The 6711-nt window shown below is 30.6% G+C and overlaps 1 pseudogene; it reads right to left on the reverse strand.

Moving 5' to 3' along the window:
* Positions 1 to 4748: 4748 nt before the first annotated feature.
* On the reverse strand, positions 4749 to 4991 carry LOC145842856 (bolA-like protein 3 pseudogene; annotated as a pseudogene).
* Positions 4992 to 6711: the final 1720 nt, after the last annotated feature.

Raw genomic sequence — 6711 nt, forward strand, 5'->3', positions numbered from 1 at the left:
AACAAATTTTTTTAAAACAATTTGTAACAACTTTAACACATTTTTTAGGTCTAAAATTCAACAAAATTAAAGTCAAAAACACAAAAACATTTCAAAAATTACGATTAACTTAGTTCACTAATAAATGATTTGTTAAAACAAACTACAACTTAAACAAACAAACTGTAACAAAAAATTTGAGACTTGATCTTTACTTTTATTCACTCAGTTGCAGAATACAAGCATTGAAAAACTTAATTGCTTCACCGATTTGAACTTTTCAGCTTGGAAGAACGAAACCACACGTCATTCATCTAACCACCTTGAAACTTCACTTAATTTGGTGATAAACATCTTTATCATATTTTCGACTTTAAACAAAGTAGAAGGTGCATTACTGATAGCATTGAACACTGACGAAATACTGCTAAACTAATTTTCCAAATACTCGATGTCAACCAACAGTTCGAATTTTTGAAAGTCAATCTATGCGTCCTCATCCAAGATCACTTTGAACAGATGGCTGTTAGACTAGTCTGCTGCAAAGTCAACAACAAATTTAGGATGTCACCATTGGACTGAAACTCATTCATTAGACCATAAAACATTAATTTACAGTGAACATTCCAACTTGACAATAAATGAATATCAGCAGCATCGGTGTCACGAAGCTTTTAAAAAGAATCGTAAAGTCTTACACGGAAACGCTGCAAATAATCCGATAATTCACACACTCATCCCGGACGTCGATGCTTCTGTAGTTGCTTCTTTGCTTATCATTCACAACAATGTTCACATTTATGCAAATTCTTCAAAACCAAAGCCTCCAAAGATGGACCGTCCTCGAATAGGGACAGACTGTAATGAAAAGGGTTGGAATATATTTGTACAAAAGTGGACTATTTTCAAAGATAGCATGGAGATGACAGAAGTAGAAAAAGGCCGTCAACTGTACCAGTGCTGTGAGGAAGATTTAGGCGATGCTCTTCTGAAGGGTCATGAAGATGTAGTAAATTTAAGTGAGCAAGAGCTTTTAAGGATGATCAAGCAGCTTGCAGTTATTCCTGTTTCAGTTGTTGTACGACGATCAGACTTTCTTAGTGCAAGACAGGATTTGACTGAAAACACTAGATCATTTGCTGTACGTTTAAAGGGAAAAGCCAGTACATGCTCGTACACATGTAAATGCCCAAAGAATGGCTGTAACCAAATGATAGATTTTACAGACATAATTCTAAAAGATGTCATGGTAACAGGTTTAGCTGATGAGGATATCCGTAAAGAGGTACTAGGATGGGAAAATCTAGATGAGAAAAATGTCAATGAGACAATCGGTTTTATTTAAGGTAAAGAGATGGCACGTGATGCAATGTCAAAACCCGCTGTTACAGCCTCAGTTTTCTCATACAAATCCTCAAAGAAAATCACACAAAAACCAAGTGGTAAAATAACTTGTGGCATATGTAATAAATCAACTGATAAATTTGTTTGGAGCAGTAAAAGTATGAGGTATATTGAGTGTTTTGCCTGCAAACAATGCTGGATAAAGTCCGGTAAAAAAGTTTATCAAAGTCACTAAAATTATGCTGATGAGTCAAATGCACTTGTAGTTGGTGGATTGTATACACAAAATTTTGATAACTTTTGCAACCAAGGTCGTAGGAAAAATATGTTCGAGCGTAAAAACGCCAAGAAGAAAAAGAAGGTACAGGGAAAGAAAAATGTATTTCTACACACTGGATGGCGACGAACACCGCAAAAATCCTAAAGCAATCCTCACCTACCTCCAAATGATAAGAAGTCATTACCTTACGTCAAAAAGAGTGTTATGACTTACAATAACCCGCAGATCTCAAAAATGTGGCGTGACATTTGGAATAAAAAGAAAGAATCTTTCAGTATTCGTTTTGTTAAGTCTCTAGAAAATATAGATGAGAACACAAAATCTTTGCCACCTTTGAATTGCGGTGATCATGTCGTGATACTAAATCAAACAGGTAACTTTCCTAGCAAGTGGGGGAAAAGTGAAGTGGTGGTGAAAGTGAAGGACTGTCATCAATGTGTTGTCAAAGTTGATGGATCAGGTCGCTTAACTGTTCAAAATCGTAAGTTTCTAAGAAGATTTACCCCTCCTGTTTGCAAATGTCTAAGTAGTATCCCTTATCTAAGAAAAGCAAACATACCACTGTAAAAGTTTGTCTTTTCTGGTAAAGTTGAGAAAAAAAATGTCAAGAAAAATTTTGATGTTTTGTGTTTCCAGAAGGAAGATTCTTTTAGAATAAGCATTGTGTAATTTCCCTCTGTACTAATGGTTTTCTTCAAAATTGATGTTGAACCGGAATGGCTCGGATTTGCTTTGATCTATATTTTCTTGACTTATATTTTGTACAGAAATTCAAACAGACCGCCAAAGTTTACTTGCGAACAACAAGTCCGGGATGAGTGTGTGAATTATCGGATTATTTGCAGCGTTTCCGTGTAAGACTTTACGATTCTATTTGAATAAGACTTTATCATAAATAAAAATATCTTTCTTGGTTGAGTTTATTCACAAACTAATTACAAGAATGATAAAGTCTGTAATACAAAACATAACTAAAACTAGGTAAATACTTCTACAGTTATTAAAATTAGTACAAAGGAGATCTAAAAAAAACGTTTACCGTGTATCGGTCTAGTTGTGAACGTCACTTAGATTGTATTTTAGCGATTATACGCGTCCACTGACTTCAGTAAACCGTTGAGAAACGAAAGCAAGTGTATTTCAATACACTTAATTTTTCGTTGATCGCTTACAACCGTATTTTTAAGCATTACACTTCTACGGTGGGTCAATTGACCCCTGTAAGAACTGCCAAAAAACTAATGCTAGTGTATATTAGTTAGCTCTGACTTGCAACGTGTGTGAGTGTTCTTTTTATCGCTTTATTGTTGGTTGTAAAGTAAAACTTGAGTGCTGAATCTATATTTTAGTATTATCGGTAAAACGTAGTTAAGTAAACTTTATATTGATACTATCAACTTGATATCTATATCAAGATTATATAGTAAGTTATACGTTTAATTCACAAAGATTAAATTAAAGATTAACTTTCTAGTCTATATTAAGATTAAGACAAAGTTAAGTAAGTACTATAAGGCTCATATAAAAAGTTACATTAAACGTTATATTAAACTATATCTTAAGACCACTAGTTAAATTTAGATAAGTACTGTCTAGTTTATTCACTAATAAAGTATTTAACTTTTATCAAGCTGTGAGTACTACTAGTAAATACTAAGACACTTTCGGCCTTATCTTTACAAAGTTTCTAATTATGCTACGCGTTTCCAATCGGCCGAAAAGACGTGTCAGGTAATAGAAGAATCCTTAAAAAGAATCCTGAACTTAACACACATCCTGACCTACACAAAGTGTTATCATACGATACTGTAGTTGTAGAGTATTATATGTAAGCTACGAGCAACTTTAAAAACCAAAGAAAATCTTAAAATTTCATTTATTTACTTTATGTAAACAACAATTTAGTTAATTCTTAATAAAATTAGTACCGAATAATAGCTAATCCACTTATTCTTAATAAAATACAATCCGTTGTGGTTAATTTGAAAATCCAAAAATAAATAAAATGACTAAAATGATAATGTTTCTTAGAATCATTAAATTTTTTGTAATTGAATGTAATTTAATAAATATAAGCAACTCGTCATTTTAAAAATGTTATACGTAAAAACAATAACTTTGCTTGGGATTTGCATTTAATAGAGTGTGCTAGTTCACTTCATTCGAAAATATACAGTTTCAAAAACTTCTGTTTTTATTTATTTACAATATCTAGTGCATATGCGTACCTCTTAAAGTGTGTAGCGAAGCTTACTGAGGTCAGTACTGTATTTAAATTTCATTAATTTGCAGATATAAAAAAACAATTGTTGTTTTTTCAGCTCTTAACTTGCAAAGTGTATAGACTTGCAACTAAATTTAGTTTTAAAAATAAATTCAATCGTAATGAGCTATTACTGTATCTAAAATTTTGTAATTTTGAAATGTAACTAAAATTTTGTTACTTTTTTAAATTCTCAGCACAGAAAAATTTATAAACTAGCAACTAAGTTTAGTTAATGCAAAATATAAAGAGTACTCCAGGCATAAAAGGAGTTAGAAAAGAATTAAGTTCAACTTCAAAATTATTCTTTCTAAACTACTGTTTATAATTCAATGAAACATGTTTTATATATTTTAATTAATTTGTATCCAACAAGTGTAAAAAATACGTATGTGTAATTAAGAATATCTTGTAGTGAAAATTAATTTCCAGTTGCTTATAGACATATAAAAGGATAAATGACGTTTTTTTGTAAATTCCTTGTTAGAAATGTTGTTTTTGAATAATAGTTTTCATACAATGATTTAGTGTGACGTTTTGATATTCAAACTTTTTTCAAGTACAGATTATACCTAGTAGAGTATTTGCACAAGCAAGTGTTTTTATTTCAATTTGCGTACTTAAGCGGTAGTCTACTGTACTTTACCGTCATAGTAGGAATACTCTAAAAAATAACCCTGAGCTTAACACACATCCTGTCCAACACAAAGTGTTATCAGATGATACTGTATTTGATGATACTATATAAGCTACGAGAAACTTTAAAAACCACAGAAAATCCTAAAAACTTCATTTATATACTTTATTTAAAAAAAAACACTACATGTGTTTTAAAAACTACTACAAACTAAAAATAACTTGTGGTATCAATTTTTACTACTTCTAGTTTGGAACATTAGTTTTTATCTTGAGCCCGTGCATTTGCATCACCTCTGCCTTCAGAGCTTCGGTTACTTTCTGGTGCTGCTGCAGCCTCTTCAGTCCCTCGAACTCGACCGACTCGACGAAGATGTTGTACATCGACCCGCACCCCCCGCTGATGTCATCGACCCTGATGCTGCTCGACTGCGGGAACGCTTGCTGCAGCGCGCGAGTTATGCGCGCTTCCCCGTCTGACCGGCTCATTTTAGGAAATTTAATAAAAATACGCACAAACGAATCAAACAATTAAAAAAAATAACGAACAAAAATGAATTGAAATATGCGTCACAATATTTTCGTATTTGGAATAATCGTTAAGAGCTTACGTTTTTATTTAATAAAAATATATAACAGAATGCATTTCATTATCTTTAAATTTATTTAAGTACTTTCAAGTAGGACTCGTCAGAAATTGTTTCCTACTGGATTGCAATGAATACAAATTGAAATAAAATTATACTGCAGTTTAAAGTTTTAAGATATAAAATGACGTAATAATCAAATGTTAAAAATTAAAAAAGTGCTAATGCTAAACAAATTTGGTATATGTACTAATAAAACTCGGTAGAATTAAAACAATCTAAATAAATTATTAATTTTATTTCAATTTGTGTTCATTCCAATCCAGTAAGAAACAATTTCTGACGAGTCCTACTTGAAAGTACTTAAATAAATTTAAAGATAATGAAATGCATTCTGTTATATATTTTTAGTAAGTTATGCACCGGAAAAAGCTGTTTTTATTTAAATAATAAAAATTTTGAGATGCTAGTTTAATTTGCAAAGGAAAATTCAATAACGTTGAAACTGCAAATTATGAGTTTGTTAAACCAAGTTTTAAAAATTTATTTGTTAGATAAAAAACACTACCTACCATAAAAATAAGGGTAATACTTTTTAACCGTATAGTAGTTTTATAAATGATGTGTCTGGAATGATGTTTTTTCACAACCATAAAAAACTCTCAATAAAAAGCTGTACAGCTGTTTATAGTATCTATTAAACTCTTGGTAAAACTTAGTTGTCGGATTTTTGCAATCTTAACCTTTTATAACCCTTAACAGTTAAGATCAATAAGAAAAACTTAGTTTAAATGACAATAACTGTAAGTCATTATACTTTAAGCTGAAAAATCCACAAACATTTAAATAAATTTTATGTGTAGCCAGTTTAGCAAAAAACATTTCTCAACACCAGGTGCATTTACCGCATTCTTTTTTTATATATATTATGTTTGCTTCGATTAGTTTTAAACTTTTACTTTGATTCACCGTTTTAATAAAGTTGTTCTCTATAGTACTACGAGCTTAATTAGTATATCGCTAACCGGAGGTGTGTTAGGAAAAAAAATACTTAAAAACTCATAGATTTTTTTTATTATTGAAAAAAATATTTTTAGAAAATTTATAAAATACTTAAAATTCTAAATTAAAAAATACTCTACCTGATTTTACAAAAAAGAACAAAATATTTCCTATTTTAGGAGCTCCTACCACTACTAGTGTTTTCACCGCATGAATAAGTAAAACCGCAAGTTTTCTATTTAGGATACTTTACTTTACTAAATTGTCTTTTGAACAACATAATTTTAACCAAAAAGCCAGTTTGGTCACTTTAGTAATTTCTAGTTATTTATAAAAGAGAATTATATTTTTGAAACAGTTTTGTTATAAGTTTTTTGTGGTTCTTTGATATAATAGATACATTACTGAAACTGTCTGTCTAATTTGTATATAGTAAACTAAAAATGCAACCAGTATTAATAATGTATTAATTAAGTTAAGTATTAAATTAAAATAATTTAACTATTATATAGTTCATTTTTTATGTTGTCCTGTATACTGATAACTAGCTCTTTAATTGGGAAGGGGTCAAAGTTGCACGAAGACAAAATAAAATTGTCTTGTGCAGTTTTATCTTCGTG

The sequence above is a fragment of the Thalia democratica genome, chromosome 8 (assembly GCF_965202585.1).
Source record: "Thalia democratica chromosome 8, ktThaDemo2.hap1.1, whole genome shotgun sequence".
Taxonomy (NCBI): domain Eukaryota; kingdom Metazoa; phylum Chordata; class Thaliacea; order Salpida; family Salpidae; genus Thalia; species Thalia democratica.